We start from the raw sequence: 17,390 nt of genomic DNA, 5'->3' as shown, positions 1-17,390 counted from the left end.
AGGAATTGATGTTTTAACTGTAGATAAATGGAGCAGATGATTGACAAACTGATAAGCATGCCTGAAGTAAATGCAATTCAAACAAGCTTGGAGGAAATTACACTTAAAATATAGCCTGTGTTGGTCTTGTAAAGTCAGAGTTGATAGTGAAAAAATTTGAACAATGAAGCCAAGATGTCTGGAGAAAGAGCAATTGCATCCAGTAGAAATATAAATTATTCATTTCAGTTTCCAGAATCAAAGAGCTATGTTGCAAGTAACATGATTAGTTTGCATTTCTGTTTGAATCAGCACAAAACATGCCATGTTGCCACAGAGATAGGGATTCAGGGAAGAGCCTTGGTTAGGAGGCTCTTTTGTCTAACTTATCTATGTGTATTTGCTGGCAGAAGTAGGCAGTTCAGTTCAGTTTGGATTTTATGAGGGAAAAGAAGCTAGAAGATTTGCCCTACCTTGCAGCTAGTGGAAGAAATCTACAGTGGTCCTCACAGAACCTTGTGGCAGAAAGCAATCAGCTTCAATAATTAGCTTGGAAAGAGATATACAGAAGACTGGGAAAAAAACAGTCTATGTATGTCCAAAGCCAGGACTAGAAGCTGTAGAGTCCACAGTCTTGAGGTCTGTAATGAAAAATTGGAAGATTGCTTAGCTAATGGAAGGATCCCCATAATTTGTATCTCAAGGAATAGCTGGAATACTAAGGAGAATTAAAGTAAATTCTGGAGGTCTGTGGCATACTTTTGGGTTGATCCCAGGACAAGTGAATGAGCCTACATGATTTCATAAGACAAGGGAACTCTTGGGGGAAGTAAAAAGTTTAACTGAGTTTATAAGCATAAGTCTTCATAAGCTTTGTTAATAGTGCTTACTTTGTTTAACATTTTTTGAGATACAATAAAGTTTGTTTTTGTTTAAAAATGTGAAAACTTCTGTTGGTTAATTGTTGGGTGTTCGGATTTCTTCTTTAAATGTTAATGGTCCCTAATAGGATCGTAATGAATGTATTAACTGAAAACCTTTTTCCAAAAAATGACCAGTCTGGGGCTGCTGGTGTTCTAAGCTTTAACACATATATTTGTTCATTTTAAAATGTAAAAATATTTGTTATTGTTTCTTAGTTCCATACTAGGACCATAGGAGCATAGGTACAGAAATAGGCCATTTAGTCCCTAAAATCTGTTCCACTGCCATTTACGAGAACATGGTTGATCTGTAACCTAACTATATATACCCATCTTTTCCCCATATTCATTAATAAATTTGACTATCAAAAATATATCATTCTCAGATTTAAAAGTTACAATTGATCTAGCGTCAATTGCTGTTTGTGGAAGAGAGTTCCAAACTTCCATCACCCTTTATATGTAGAAGTATGTCCTAATTTCACTCCTGCCAGGTCTGACTCTAACTTTTAGACCATTTCTTCTTGTCCTAGACTCCCCAACCAGAGGAAATAGTTTCTCTCAATCTCCTCTATCAGTTCCCCTTAATATCTTGAAAACTTTGATCAAATCACACTATAACCTTCTAAATTCCTGGGAATATAATCCTAGTTTATATAATCTTTCCTTGTAATTCAAACCTTAGAGTTGAGATACCAATCTGGTAAATCTACACAGCGCTCCCTCCAAGGCCTCCTAAGGTATGGTGCATAGTCCTGCTCACGGTTCTGCTGTTGGGGATAATTGTCATCTTATTCCAATTATAGCTCTGCATGATTTTATGAATGAAAGTAATGTTCTACACACAGAATAAACATACTCATCGGCGCTGACTAGGGTGGGAGGGGCAACTGCTGTCCCTGATGGCAATTTTAAGGGGACATTCCTCTCCCTGCTTGCAAAATGTCAAAATGTTGTGGAGCTGTGCCCAGGAGCTTTGGGCAATTTTTTGGGCCACCTGTTGTGGCTTGCAGTCCAAATGCCTGCCACACAGAGCTTTGCCTGCTGAATGGAACTCCAGTAGAAGGGGGCTGTCATAAGGCAACGCCTGCTGTTTCATGTCAAATTCCTCATGTTGACTGGTTTGACCTTGTGCAGAGTCATTCATGTGATTTTAATGTCATTGAGTTTAATCTTGATTAAAGTGTACCATTTTACTTGAGAAAGCATGACACCACAGCATATAAATTTAACTCTCATTCAAACTCAGTTATACACAACATACATGCAGGCTGTGTGTGTCTTCATATCACATACTTCGTTAGCCTACCTTACTTTTATTCCAGTTTGTAACTGTTTATTTTAAATATATGTGCCAGTGCAACATGATAAAAGCAAGATCACAGTCACTGACTTGAGTAAAATGTGAGTGGGTGGGCAGAGGATGGTCATGGAGAGAGCAGAACTCAGACAATGTATCAAGGGTTATAGAACCAAGGCAGGTTAATGGGGTCGAGATACAGATCAGCCCTGTTCTAACTGAACGGTGGAGCCGACTCAAGGGGCTGAATGGCCTAATCCTGTTATTTGTTCCTGTGACTATTGTAACTGTCAATGCTGTGTTGGATTAATTGGTCAGTTAAGCGGTGGAGCGGTTTCAGAGATAACAATGACTGGTGCTATCTTTGATTTTGTATTTGCTGTGGTATACAGTAAAATGATTCGACTCTGACACGCTAATATAGTAACAGAACATTTATTTATAACAATGAAGGTCCAGGAAAATTAGTCAAATCTCTGTATTTGATGCTCAAAGAAAATGTGCACTCTTTTCAGGCAATTTATGTATGGTCCTCGTGAAGGAGAAGAACAGAATTCAGTACAGTTGGAGCTGCACGAGACTCCATGAAGAAACTGACATGAAACAACGCCCCTTGCCTTAAGTGAGAATGGATAGTATTTTAATTGGAAATGTGAAGCGTAAGTGTATTAGCTAGATATTTACTCAGGCTTGTTTCTGATTTAATTGAACGTTTATTACCCAGCCCACAGTAGTGATGGGCTTAATACTGTCTAAGTTTTACCCTCTTCCCTTTCGCCATTACACTTGAGTCAGCAGCTATGATCTTGCTTTTAGCTTGCTACACATGCGTGTAGAATAAAAGAAATATCAGCTAATGGAGCACATGATATTAAGACTTTGCAAGGTTGCATGTAATTTATGTAGGATTGAGTCTGAATTCCTGTTAAAGTTACATGATGTATAAAAGCAACATGCTTTCTCAAAGAAAGTTGTATCCAAAAGATTGCTTGGTGGTACAGAATTTGAGTACTTCTGAAAAAAGAGACATGCTGTCAAAGCTTTTCATCTTGCATGCATCAGGACTGAATCGTACAAATACCAAATCTCAAAGAGAACAACATGTTACACTGCATGAGAAGAGAGGGCTAATTGGTTGGTAAGTGGACTTTGATTGGTAGAGGTGTTGCCGTGGAGAATGCACCAGGGAACAGTTAACTGCCGAGCCTTTGTTTAAATTCAAACCAAGCAAGTCAACTTTGATTGGTCAAGGCATTTGCCATGGGGAATGAACCAGGGACTGGCTGTCTCCCAAGCTTTTGTTAAGTTGAAAAAGGCGCAATGCTTGGACATGCTCTTTCTGTTTACAAAGGTCAGGGCCCTGCGTGTGAATACATGTAGCTTCTAGCATGCATAAGTGAGCCACACTGTGAGCCTGGCCGATAATCTTAAATTGGTTGTTAGTGTAATTCTTAGCACAATCAGGATTGTTTAGTAAATGTTGTCCAATCACGGAATCACATTGTGGTGATTGTTGCTTTAAGGCCAGCCTTGCTGATTAAGGGCCATATGGTCAGAACAGCCAATCAGCACCAAGCTCGGGAAGCTTATAAAGCGCAGAGTTTTCCTAGTCTAGACAGTGTATTGTAACCTTGCTAGAGGTCTGCAGTTAATCCAACAGCTCTGTAAATAAAGTTCATTGTTCAACTAAAGAAGTCTCTCGGCGGTACGTCTCTCCATCTAGCGACAAAGATAAATGATCCAGTGCTTCCTCTCGCCCTACACTGTGAGTATCTCATTTTAAAGAAGGAAAACATATATACTCACCAAGATGTCTCCCTTTGGGATGATTGACTGATTTGACTCCTCCACTGAGGACTGGATTCAATACATCGAGCGCCTTGGGTTTTATTTCCAGCCAATGAAATAGGGGAGGAGGCAAAGCACAAAGCAATTCTCTTGAGTGTGGGAGTCAAACCGACAACCTTATTTGCAGCTTCACAGCCCCAAGCGCGCCTGACTCCAAACTGTTCAATGAGCTCCTTAATTTAGTGAAGGACCATTTTCAGCCAGAATCATTCCCAATTACCCAGAAATCAAAAAGGGATACTGGAGGCAATCAGACAGCGATCCTGAAGTTGAAATGTTATTGATGCGGGGGTAACCACACCCTTGAAACATGTAGATTTAAGGAGGCCGAGTGTTATTACTGTTGCAAAAGAAAACATTTAATCAAGCAGTGCAGAGCTAAGTCCAGACTACTAAGTAACCAGCTAGCAAAGATGCTAGGAGTACATAATGTAAAAGAGCCTGATATTCTGACATTCAGTCTCTTTTTAATCTTAAAGCAGTGAAGGCAGACCCTATTACTGTCACACTCCACATAAATGAGAAGCCTCTAGTTATGGAGATGGATACAGGGGCATTAGCCACAGTGATGGGTGAGCACATATTTCAGTGCCTAAGAGAAGATACCCAACCCTTAATCCTGGAGAGAACTTCTGCCTGGTTGAAGACTTACACTGGAGAAGCCATGAAAGTAAAAGACACCACCACAGTACCTTTGAGCTACAGGCAGCAGTCAGCCCAGATCCCAGTAATAATAGAGACTTCTGGGCCGTGATTGGCTAAAAGAAATCAAGTTAAACTGGTCCGAGATTTTTCAAGTGAGGGCAGGAGGACTGCTAGAATTGTTTAAAAAAATGGCAGCATTTTTCACAATGAATTAGGAAAAATCAAAGGCTTGCAAGCCAACATTTATGTTGATCCAGAGGCAACTCCCTGATATATGTTGAGGCAAGACTGGTACCATATGCCTTAAGAGAAAAAGTGGATGCTAAGTTAAACAGGTTGGAGGAGCTAGGCATCATACAGCTGGTTCAATTTTTGGAATGGGCAGCACCTATCATCCTTGCACTGAAACCGGCGGCGATTATAATCAGACCACCAAGACAGATAAATATCCAATTCCAAGAATTGAAGGCTTGTATGCAAAGCTGGCAAGGGGTCAATCCTACACTAAGTTGGATATGAGCCACGCGACCCAGCAACTCAAATTAGATAACACATCACGGGGATATATCACAATAAACACACACAATGGCCTATTCAATATACCCGCCTACCTTTTGGCGTTTCCACACATGTGCAATATTTCAAAGGACGATGGAGAGTTTGCTACAGGGATTACCATGGGTTGTAGTATTCCTTGACGACATCCTCGTAACTGGATTGACAGAGGCTGAGCATTTAGCAAATTTAGAGGAGGTATTAAACAGATTTCTGGAAGCTTGACGCCGTCTAAAAAAAGGAGAAATGCATTTTCCAAGCCATCGAGGTTACCTATCTGGGGCACCAGGGAGACGCACAAGGATTTTACACCCCATGGAAGAAAAGGTTAAGGCGATAAAGAAGGCGCCTTCCCCCACAAATATCATCGAACTCAAATAATTTTTAGGGACGGTCAACTACTACGGGTGATCTTTACCCCACTTATCGACTGTACTGACCCCCTTGCACATACCACTGAAGAAACCTTCAACAGAGTAAAACAACCGCTGCACTCCTCATTCTTGTTAATGCACTTTGGCCCATCTAAAGAATTGATATTGGCCTGTGACGCCTCTCCATATGGTGTTGGTGCAGTATTGTCCCATGAAATGGACGACGGCTCTGAGAGGTCACTAGGTTACATATCAAGAACCCTCTCAATGGCTGAAAAAGGTTAGTTGCAGATCGAGAAGGAAGGACTGTCAATAGACTTTGGAGTTAGAAAATTCCACCAGTACTTACATGGCTGGCACTTTACTGTTGTCCCCAAGCATAAACCACTTTTGGGCCTTTTCAAAGAAGACAAGGCTATCTCGCTGATAGCCTTGGCAAGAATTCAGTGATGGGCCTTAGTTCTGTCCACCTATGAATAATTTTCAAGCACCAACTTGGGATATACATAGCGAACACAGACGCCCTTAGCTGCCTACCCTTGCAAGAAAGCATCTCTTGTACTCCTGTACCCCAAGAAATCATCCCTGTATTGAATTTTTTAGACACATCGCCCATCTGCATGAAGTAAATCAGGAACTGGACCAATTGAGATCCGCTTCTATCCAATGTGAGAGACCAGATACTTACAGGATGGTCAAATGAGCCAGTCTCCCAGGAAATGAAACCATTTTTTACCCACAGATATGAATTGAGCTGTCAAAATGGCATCATGCTCAGGGGAGCAAGAATTGTCGTTCCTGTATCAGAGAACTGATCCTAACTGAATTACACAGCACTCATCCTGGCATTTCTAAGATGAAAGTGCTAGCCAGGAGTTACATGTGGTGGCCTGGTATAGATGCAGATATCGAGAAGTCAGTCAAGCGCTGTCAACAGTGCCAACAGCAACAAAAGTTGCCAGCCGCATCCCCACTACACCCTTAGGAATGGCCTAGCCGACCATCGGTGTGGATCCATACAGACTACCTGGGCACAATGTTTTTGATCATAATCGACACTCATTCAAAATAAATGGAGACTTTTGGGGTGAAATCACCTACCTCACATGCTACCATCGAAAGGTTACGCCAATGCTTTTCAAATCACAGATTGCCCAAAGTTATTGTATCGGACAACAGTGCCGTATTTACATGCGCTGAATTTCGAAGCTTCACCAATCTAAACATCATTGAACAGACCCGGTCTACGCCTTACCACCCAGCATCAAACGGACTAGCCGAGAGGGCTGTCCAAACCTTCAAATCAGGGCTAAAAAAATTGTCAGGAGGAACCTTGGAAACTAAAACCTCACGCTTCCTTCTTAGCTACGGTATGACTCCACATGCAACAACGGGGCTTCCACTATCAGAACTGTTTATGAAGCATGATCTCAGAATGACCCTGAGCCTCATATTTCCAAATTTGCCAGGGAAGGTAGAGAAAAACCAAGATAATCAGAAAACAAACAACGATTTGCAGAGTGGAGCCTGGAAATTTATGGTAGATGAAGCAGTAAGTGGTTTATGTAAGAAACTTCAGTAGCAGTCCAAGTTGGATCCCAGGAATTATTGCCTATGAGACAGGACCCCTTTTATACCGAGTAGACGTGGAAGGCCCGATCGTTCGTCCGGTGGATCACCTGGGGAGCAGTAAGATGCTTCCACAGTCAGTATTGCCATCAAGGAATGTCATCAAATATGTAAGCACCGAAATACTTGATCGGCCTGTTGTAAACATAACTGATGTCTCCATTGAATCAAATAGTGATGAACTGCCTGTGCCAAAACAGGTTATCGCACTCTGTTTGTTTTGATCCTGTAGGAGAGCCTCACGCTATAGAATTATGTCACTCTACCCGGAACAGAAAACCCCCTCAATGACTGGATTTTTAATTACTGGACCTATGTATATAAGAGTATAATCTGAATTCATGACAAAGTGCAAGTGTGACTATTTCCAAGATTTTTTACATTGTTTTCCATTCACCTGTATAATGTAATTTGTGTAAATAAGGAATGTAAAATAAGGAATTAAAGGGGGAGGGATGTAGCGATTATTGCTTTAAGGCCAGCCTTACTGAGTAAGGGTCATGTGGTCAGAACAACCAATCAACACTGAGCACAGGGAAGCTTATAAGGGGCGGACTTTTCCTAGTCTAGAGAGGAGCCCGTAGCCTTGCTAAGGGCCTGCAGCTAGTCCAACAGCTCTGTAATTAAAGTTTGTTGTCCGACTAAAGAAGCCTCTTGGTAGTGCATCTCTACACACATCTAATGTTGGACACTGAGTTTTGCAAGCATGGGCTGGTTGAATACAATCAGAACTTTGCCAGCTGCGAGCTGCTGAAGGGATGTTTTGTTTGATACAATCCAACAATCATTAGGACCTACAGCCTACATACCTGGCATGACACCGGCACTGAAATTCGTATATCACATTACTCATTTTGCGGTAGGCAGAATGTCTTTCTTTCTTGACAGCAACAATCTCTACTGCATTGTAGCAGCGTGAAACAGCCAGCTTCACCTGTTGCTCAAATTTTTGAGACACCTTACCCTTCCAGGGTAATCTGAGGTAGACTGGGCACTTTTCAGGACTGAAAGTGGTGGCCTTAGGTACAGTCGTGAGTTTGTGCGACATACAGTGGGCAATGATAGGGTAACCATTATCCCATAGGATGGCTCTGATGCCACCTATTTCAGCATCAAGTTTGTATGGTGAGCAAGTGGCTCGAGCCGCATTTATGTGTTTACTGATAAGGCCATTCTTATAGTGCGTGGAACTGTAGGAATCGTGTATATTGACCAGTGAAGGTGGGCTTGCAGTAGACAGTATTAGAACCCATTGACAGATTTCTCAACTAGCACGTCGAAGAAAGGGAGCTCATTTGACTGCTCCATTTCAAAGGTGAATTTGAGTGCAGTATGAAGCCCATTAAGGTGTGTGATGACATTCTTACATGCAGCTGTGGATTCAAATATAGCAAGCATAACATATGCATCAAGAACATGCGAGGGATAGGAGATAAGAAGTCATTTCATTGAAGGCACGTTTCACGTGGAAACTGATGAAGATGTTTGTGAGACCTGGGCCTAGAGGGGATCCCAAGGCAACACCATCTACTTGAGCATACATAGCGTTATTAAAACTGAACTGAACTGTGCAAGTTGCTGAGTTCACAAGTTCAATTAATACAAAGGTGGTGTGTCTAGATCGCCCCGATATAGTGACATTGTACAAATGTCTATTGGTTCCTTGAGCGGTACATTGGTGAATAGGCTAGCAATGTCAAACGAGCACATGGACACGACATTACTATTAATATGCAAGTCCTGTATGGTCTTTGCAAATGTGAAGGAATCTTTCACATGTTCAGAACCAGTTGTAGCAACTCGCTCAACTATTTGGCCAATTCATGCTGTGCAGAGCCGGTCATAAATAAGATGGGCACAAAGGGACAGCACTTTTATGTGTCTTGGGCAACACATACATCCGCGGATACAGTGAACCGTGAGGATGAATCCTATCATAGACACCACCAGGCAGTTTGTCACTCTTACACAAGTCCAACAAGCATTTCTGTAACTTGCTTTTGAGCCGGGCTGTGCAGTCATGCTTAGCAGTGGGCCCAAAGGATACGAATTTGGACCCATCATTAAGAACGGTGTGCGTGGTATGCATCAATCAAGATTAGACAAGGTGTAATGACTTGCAATGACATCAAATCAGAAATGTTAAAACTCTATTATAAAAGAAAAGCAGAGGCCATTAACTATCTCAGAACCCTCAAGTACCCTTTATGTTTTGCCAGGCCAAGTTTTACTGATGTCTTATTTCTGAGTTGCAGCACAGAGCACGTCTGAAAGTTTCATGTTGCTGAGCAGCTACATTTTGTGATAGCAATAAGAGGGCTCTGGTATTTCAATGTCACAATCTCAAAAGACCTTTCTGGGGAATATGAGGCACCATTGAGGGTTCTAATGACTTCAAAAGTAACAATCATTACTCCAAGCTGCTCTTGGGGATTGTCTGGTTTGAGTAACCCATTCAGAATGAACCATTTCTGTTTTAAACTATGATCCTTATCAGCTTGTAGTTTCACTCTTTCCAATGTGTAAAGTTTGTGAAAGATATGTTGAGACTTGCTAGGATTAGCTTGTGCTGCTTTACTCAGTGCTGAGTAGCTCATTCATTGAACAGTTTAAGATGAAACATTGGCTCATTTCAACATGTAATGTGTAGGGGTAGCAAATCCATTTGAGCAACTATTTTGTCATTTAAGCTGGAAATCATCACAATTGGGTTGACGTGAGCTGAAAAGAAAACTTTATTCTCCTTTCACCGTGTCAAAGTCTGCGGATAAAGTCATTCACTTTTCTCATTTCTGTGTGTATATAAATCAGTTGCTGTGTGCATAGTTGTGGAAAGTGGAAAATGGGAAATCTGGGAAAGGCTTGAAAAGTTGAACGATGAAGGTGAAATGTTTGATGTTATGGCAAAGTCAATAAAAGAAGCTTGTTCATCATAGATTACAACATAAAGAGCCATGACTTCTGTGGAAGTGCTCACTATTTTAAATGATACCCTTGTAGATTAGGGAGTTCTGCAGGGGAATGTGCGTTGATAGTTGTGCAAAGGACTGATAAGCCAAAGCCAATGTTTTCCTAATGCCAAAGTTTCTTGGACTGATCTGTAGTGACGTAAGTGACAGCTGACCAGCTCTGATATTATACTTTGCAACTGGGATAGATTAGACAGAATTTAGTATTAAGGACATCATACATAATAGTCCATAGCCTTTCTTTGGAACACAACAGTATATGTAATTGTACATTTGAGTGGACCCTTTAATGTCACAGAGAACTGTTGGACTACTTCTTGAGTCTCTAACTTTGTGTTAGCAATGCAAAACTACGTTTCCACTGAGACATAAATCCTATCGATATGTTTTGTCTAAATGGCAATTTATCTCCTTTGCTCTTGTTGGGATCTGGCTGCTACATTTCCTACATTACAATGGTGACTACACTTCAAATGTGCTTCATTAGCCGTGAAGCCCTTTATGACATCCTGTGGTCACGAAAGGCAGTGTATAAATGCAAGTTCTTTCTTTCTTCAAATTATCCAAATGTTAAGTTGGTATGTCACTAAATGTAACAACATTTAACATGTATATTTCATTAGCTGCTCATTCAGGGCATTGAACAGTTTTGGTAATTGAGTGTGGCTGAGGTTAACTGTGTAATGGCATAATTTGCCCTTGTATGGGAATGAAATAACATGAGATCATTTGCAAATGATAAGTTGATATTCATATTTTGGCAATGATGACTTTACAAAGCTGCTTTAATTATGTAGCATTGTAAACAGCAAATGTTTTTCTTCACATCTCCACAGATGTGATTTATCTGGCACAAGAATCCAGACACTCCTCCTTCTGGGACTTCAATTAACTCATTGTCTCTTCCGGATGCGACAGTTTAAGTGTCCATCAAGTTCATAACAAAGGCCATTTCCTTGTATCATAGATATTCTAGGGAGGATGGGTTAGACTACAACGAAGCATTGACATTTCCTTGGCTCATGGATGTTAATGCTTTCCCCTTCACTGAAGGCTCCCTGCTTTGCTACACTTTCCAGCAACTGCCCCACCCAAACCACCATGGTGATGAAGTAACTCTTATACCAAAATTCACTTTGGTTTCTCCCCTTCCTCCCCTGATACCACCTCCTCTTTTCAGCATCTCACTTTAGTCTGTTCTTCATCTCTCCTTTGTAGTCCTAGTTCTCAATCACACAACCAAGACCTAGTTCCTGTTTCTCACCAAGATACCCTTTCTCCTTTCTTCTCAGGTTCTACACTGAGTGCCTCCTCACTTTCAGTAATTTCAACCTCCATCAACTCACCTTACCCTCTCCCCTTTCCCTGCCTCTTCCATCTACACCTCCAACAGTAAGTATGAGGAGCACATTATTATGACCAATGCAGTTAGTAAAGCAGAGTTATTTAAAAATCCCAGAGGGAAACTTTAAACAACTGTCATAACCTATACTTTTAAATGTTATGTTTGAGATGCGACTCTAAATTCAAGAATCAGACCACCAGTTCTTGAGGCTTTACATTAAACTAATTGAAACATTTTATTAATTTACACAGGTTAAAATATAAATACATGGCCACAAATTACTACTATCATAGCTTTTAGCAAATTCCCAAACTAATCTCCATTAAGGCAACAGCAACCCATAGACATAACCAAACACCAGGCAAAGCATTTTCACCTTAGGAATTCAGAATGAGGTTCTTTTCACTATGGAGCCAGTTAGAGGCTTACAGCTGCCTTTTGATCTTACGTTGCCTCTTCTCTGCACACCCGAAAACTACTGAAGTTATACCTACCACCACTGATTGAATCCAAATTCTCATTGTCTCAACAGTCTCTTTGAACTTTACCTTTTAACAATGAAACCCCACCCATTGTACCAATTTTATTAGTAATATAAACGTATTGCTTGGTAGCTGTTAGAAAGGCATCACCCCACTTCTTGAATGCTCTATTCACAAAGTGCAAATACACTCTACTTCTCTGTTTACATCTCAAACTAATACATGTCAAAACACCCAGACTACCTGACTTTAATCCAATTAAGATACCCGCAGACTAAACCACTACTTTAAAAGAAAAATATTTTCCAAAGTATTCTATACATTAATAGCGTCATGACACACATGAATTTCTTTAATTGTCACTAAGATTGAGACCATCGGGTCAGCTGCATCTACCACATTACCCTTTCCCTTGCTCATCAAGGCATGCTCCCTCCAAGATTCCCCCAGCTTTAGCCCTGAATCTGCATATTTCAGTGCTTTCTCCTCCATCTGCTCTCATTCCCTCCCTGAGCTTTTCATGTCCATAAGACCCATCTCCTTATTCACACTAACCTGCTGCCCACCTAAATTCCTTGCCTGAACTCCTGTTGGCCTACATGATACATGTCCCCAGTGTTCAGATGCATTCCCCATTCCCTTTCAAAACTGTTGTCATCTCCCTCTACTCACAAACCCACCTTCCAACTCTATCCTCAGGGAGGCAGTGGCATAGTGGTATTGGCAGCCATTGTATTAATCTCTGTCTTGACGATTTCAATGCCTCTGAGGGTAGCAGCAATTGTATTCATCTGTCTTCACAGCTACCAAGCAGACCCAACTTTGGAATGCTATTATAGGACTGTAAGGATGGATAGAAACCGGGTGCATGGAAGGATCCTTCCAGGATTTATGATGAGGTACATTGTTGGGTCTTAATCTGGGTGTGCTTGATATTGATGTTGGCTGATTTGACCTGGGAGTTGTTGTATTGCTGGGTCCCTTTATACAAAGCCACCAATCACCCACACCAAATTGGTAAACTATAAGTAGGTTTGATTTATTTGAAAGCTCCAACTGAAATATATATATATTACAGGATAGCTAAACAAACAGGTATATGCTAGAGATTCAGTAACACAACATTACTCACAGAAACAGATGAAGGTCACACACTACTATGAATGAGAGTTTTTTCACTATCAAGTGTGTAGGAGTGGGAGCTATATTAGGTAGTTAGAAGTTTATTCTTTTCATCTCCACATGGCTCCTGAGATCTGCCCATGATGGATACTGAGTGAGTGGCTATGGAGGTGACATGGAGGGTATGGGAGACCATGGGGATGGGTGGGGCATGAGTTGGCATTGAGTTTGCATGGAGAGTATGAGAGGCCAGGAGATGGGTGGGGGCATTGAATTGACATGAATGATATGAGGGGCCAGGGGTGGTGGGTGGGAGGCTGAGTGAGTGTGAAACGTGAGGGCCAGAGGGCCTAACAATTTCTAAAACAACTGGGACTGCGCTCTTCTTCAAGGGTAGGTGGGCCTGACTCCATCCTGACCCACCCAGCCCAGAATGAAAATTGCATGTTTCAGGGCACTTTTTACCAAGGCAAATCTGGCAATTCAGGATATTTCCTTACTTGAGCTGCCTGCCTTGGTAGTCAAAATCTGGCCCACTGTATCTTTGAAAATGAGCTGGATTTTGTGGAGCCAACATGGGTCTCACCCACCAGTCAAAGAACTGGTGGGGAACCCCAGTCAGTTTCATTGGGTGACCCCATAGAATCAAGTGCCCTTCAGTCACTTAAGTGACCAGTGTTGGTTGTACCCCATAACTGAGGTCCCTGGTGGTAGGAATCCCACCCACCAAGATCTGCCGGCCAGTCAGAGGCTGGCAGCTACTTATAGCTATGAGTGGCAGCGGGTGTGATGGCTGCTGGTGGTACTGCACCTATCAGAGGCCCAGGAACATAGTGAGACCACAGACCAAAGGCGAGAGCAGGATGTGGGGTCGCAGGGTGGGGGTAGTGGGAGGGGGGCAGTAGAGGGGTTGGAGGCAAGGGCAGGAGTTGGTTTTCAATGCCCCCTCCCCAATCCATGCCAGGTCCCTTGATTGGGCAGAGAGTTTCTGATAACAAATGAACAACACCCTCATCCTCACCCTCACCCTCACTGCCACCTGAGAGGTTGCTGGCAACCTTCCAAGGATACGGAGAAGCTGGGCAGCTCCCATTAAATCCCTGAGATACCACTAAACTGTGGTGGCCTCAAGGATAATGGGAATCAATTGGCTCATAAATGAGCCTAATCAACATCTTGCTGCTGGTAACTGGGTATCCAGTGTAAACTCCTTTTGCCCCCCCCCGGGGAGACTTACATGGGGCCTCTCCCCTGATTAAGGGCTGCCATTGTTCCCACTGTGACGGGCTGCATTAAATCAAGCTCAATTTTTTTTTATTATTCATTCATGGGATCATTTATTGCCCATCCTTAATTGCCCTTGAGAGGGTGGTGCTGAGCTGCCTTCTTGAACTGCTGCAGCCCATGTGATGTAGGTACACCCACAGTGCTGTTAGGGAAGGAGTGCCAGGATTTTGACCCAGCGACAGTGAAGGAATGGTGATATCTTTCCAAGTCAGGATGCTGAATGGCTTGGAGGGGGACTTCAAGGTGGTGGTGTTCCCATGTATCTGCTGCCCTTGTCCTTCTAGATGGTGATGGTTGTGGGTTTGGGAGATGCTGTCTAAGGAACGTTGCTGAGTTCCTGCAGTGTATCTTGTAGGTGGTACTGTTCATCGGTGGCGGAGGGAGTGAATGTTTGTGGATGTGGCGCCAAACAAGTGAGTTGCTTTGTCCTAGATGTTATCAAGTTACTTGAGTGTTGTGGGAGTTGCACTCATCCAAGCAAATAGAGAGTATTCCATCACATTCCTGATTTATGCCTTGCAGATGGTGCACAGGCTTTGGGGAGTCAGGAGGTGAGTTAATCGCTACAGGATTCCGAGCTCTGACCTACTCTTGTAGCCACAGTATTTATATAGCTAGCCCAGTTCAGCTTCTGGTCAGTGGTAACCCCGAGGATGTTGATAGTGGGGGATTCAGTAGTGGTAATGCCATTGAGTGTCAGGCCATGATGGTTAGATCCTCTCTTTTTGGAGACAGTCATTACCACACTTGTGTTGCATGAACGTTACTCGCCACTTGTCAGCCAAAGCCTGGATATTGTCTGGGTCTTGTTGCATTTGGACATGGACTGCTTTGGTATCTGAGGAGTCGTGAATGGTGTTGAACATTGTGCAATCATGAGCGAACATCCCAACTTCTGACCTTATGATAGAAGGAAGGTCATTGATGATGGTTGGTCCTAGGACACTGCCCTAACAACTTCTGCAGTGAGGTCCTGGAACTGAGATGATTGACCTTCAACAACCACAACCATCTTCCTTTGTGCTAGGTATGACTCCAACCAGCGAAGAGTTTTCCCCCGATTCCCATTGACCCAAGTTTTGCTAGGGCTCCTTGATGCCACAGTTGATAAATGCTGCCTTGATTTCAAGGGCAGTTATTCTCTCCTAACCTCTGGAGTACAGCTCTTTTGTCCATGTTTGAACCAAGACTCTAATGAGGTCAGGAGCTGAGTATCCATTTATATGGGCCAATAGACCCCACAATCAGAAGCAGTGCTGGTAATTTGAAAACAGAGCAGTGCTTGGAGGTCACTAGTTTCCTTGGGCACTGTTCTTCCTCATGTTATTCTTGCTGCACCCTAACATCAATATAAACACACCTAAACTAAATAGGAGTGTGGGAAAGTTGATTTAACATTATCAAGATAATGCTATTAACCCAGGAGAGCTCAGTGGCTTAGAGATTCAAGTTGCATGAGGTATTCAACTCCATTACACTGCAGGGAGCAATAACCCCTTCAAGACATTTCTGCTCATTAAAAAAGAACAATCTACTGAAACAAAAACATTTATAGCAACAGCTGAAGACAGATAATGAAGATACAATCATTTGTAAAAACGTATATTTTTAAGGGAGTAAATGTGTTTTTATTCTGTCTTTTAATATAATAGTGACGGGGTTTAACTGGAACGGACACAAAGCTCCTTTGTTATGCGATGAATAGAGGTCTATTGAACAGACAATAACCAGCTGGTTGTGAAGTGCTTCCTTTTCCAAAAGTAAAATCAATCATATTTAACCATTTTGCATCCAGCAGGATATACTTTCAATTCTCCAGAGACCACATTGAAGATGGAATTTTCACTTGACATGTAGTGTTTGTCCCACAGTCCATTTGGTGCAAACTAAATTCTCAAGTGACTTTTGTTCAACAATGCTGCTTATTTGGAAACTTATCAGATCGGAGTAAAATATCTTTATTAATAAGCCCATGTGCGTAGGTTTGATGAAAGCCAATGATGTAATTCCCACAATCTAACATTGCTGCTATTTAATGTTCCAGGTGCGAAGAAAAAGGGCTTCGACCAGAGTAACTGAATATTATCTCATTTCACCATTCCAGTAGAATTTCTGCTGTAGATTTGAAGCCATTTGCCTGTCTTGTTAATCCTCAAGAACGTTCATTAGCTAATATTAAAATGCTTCTTTTAAGAGCTCAACGTTCAGTTGGGAAATATGTAGGCATGTTGCTCACTCAACTCATTTCCCATCAAACTGGAGGATACTGGGTAGAGGCTGTGGGGATTTGGGTGAAGGAGATAATGTGGACTTTGGAAGGGAGGAGGCAGGAAGCTGGAATTAAAGGGTGGTATTAATCCAGGCAATGGGGCTCTTGCCTGCTAGCTAGAGAGCCGGCGAGGGCCCTGCATCACCTCCTTTCAGGAAAGCCCACTGATCAGGCACTTAAGTGGCCAGTGGTGGGCCTTCCCTAGGATTAAGGGCCCTGGAGGTGGACGATGGAAATCTCACCACCCACCCAACCCACACCCTCCCCACCCCCGGCTGCTGCTGACCTCTCCATTTCAGGCAGTGGTAGTGGGAGTGGTGACAGTTGCCAGCAATGCACCCAGCTGAGGCCCAGGATCAGGGGGGTGGGGGGACCCCAGGCCAGGTAAGTGAATGTGAGATGGGGGTCGTGGGAGAGGGGGTTGGCAGCAAGGGGAGGGGGTTGGCTTTCTGGGCCTCCCCTGCTTCATTATGGCAGGCCCTTTGATTAAGCACTGAGTGTCTGACAACAAGGGCCCAGAGGCCACTCGCTGCCCCCCACCCCAGCCCTGGCTGGGGTCCACAGTCAAACAACAGTCTCCCTGCAAGGCGACTCCCCTTCCTGTTGCTGGGGGCAAGGCGAGAAGGCCGTCCACGAGCCTTCCCATTCCAGGCTTAATCGGGA

The sequence above is a fragment of the Carcharodon carcharias genome, chromosome 16, assembly GCF_017639515.1.
Source record: "Carcharodon carcharias isolate sCarCar2 chromosome 16, sCarCar2.pri, whole genome shotgun sequence".
In the NCBI taxonomy this organism is placed as follows: Eukaryota; Metazoa; Chordata; class Chondrichthyes; order Lamniformes; family Lamnidae; genus Carcharodon; species Carcharodon carcharias.
This window is presented reverse-complemented; position numbering follows the sequence as displayed.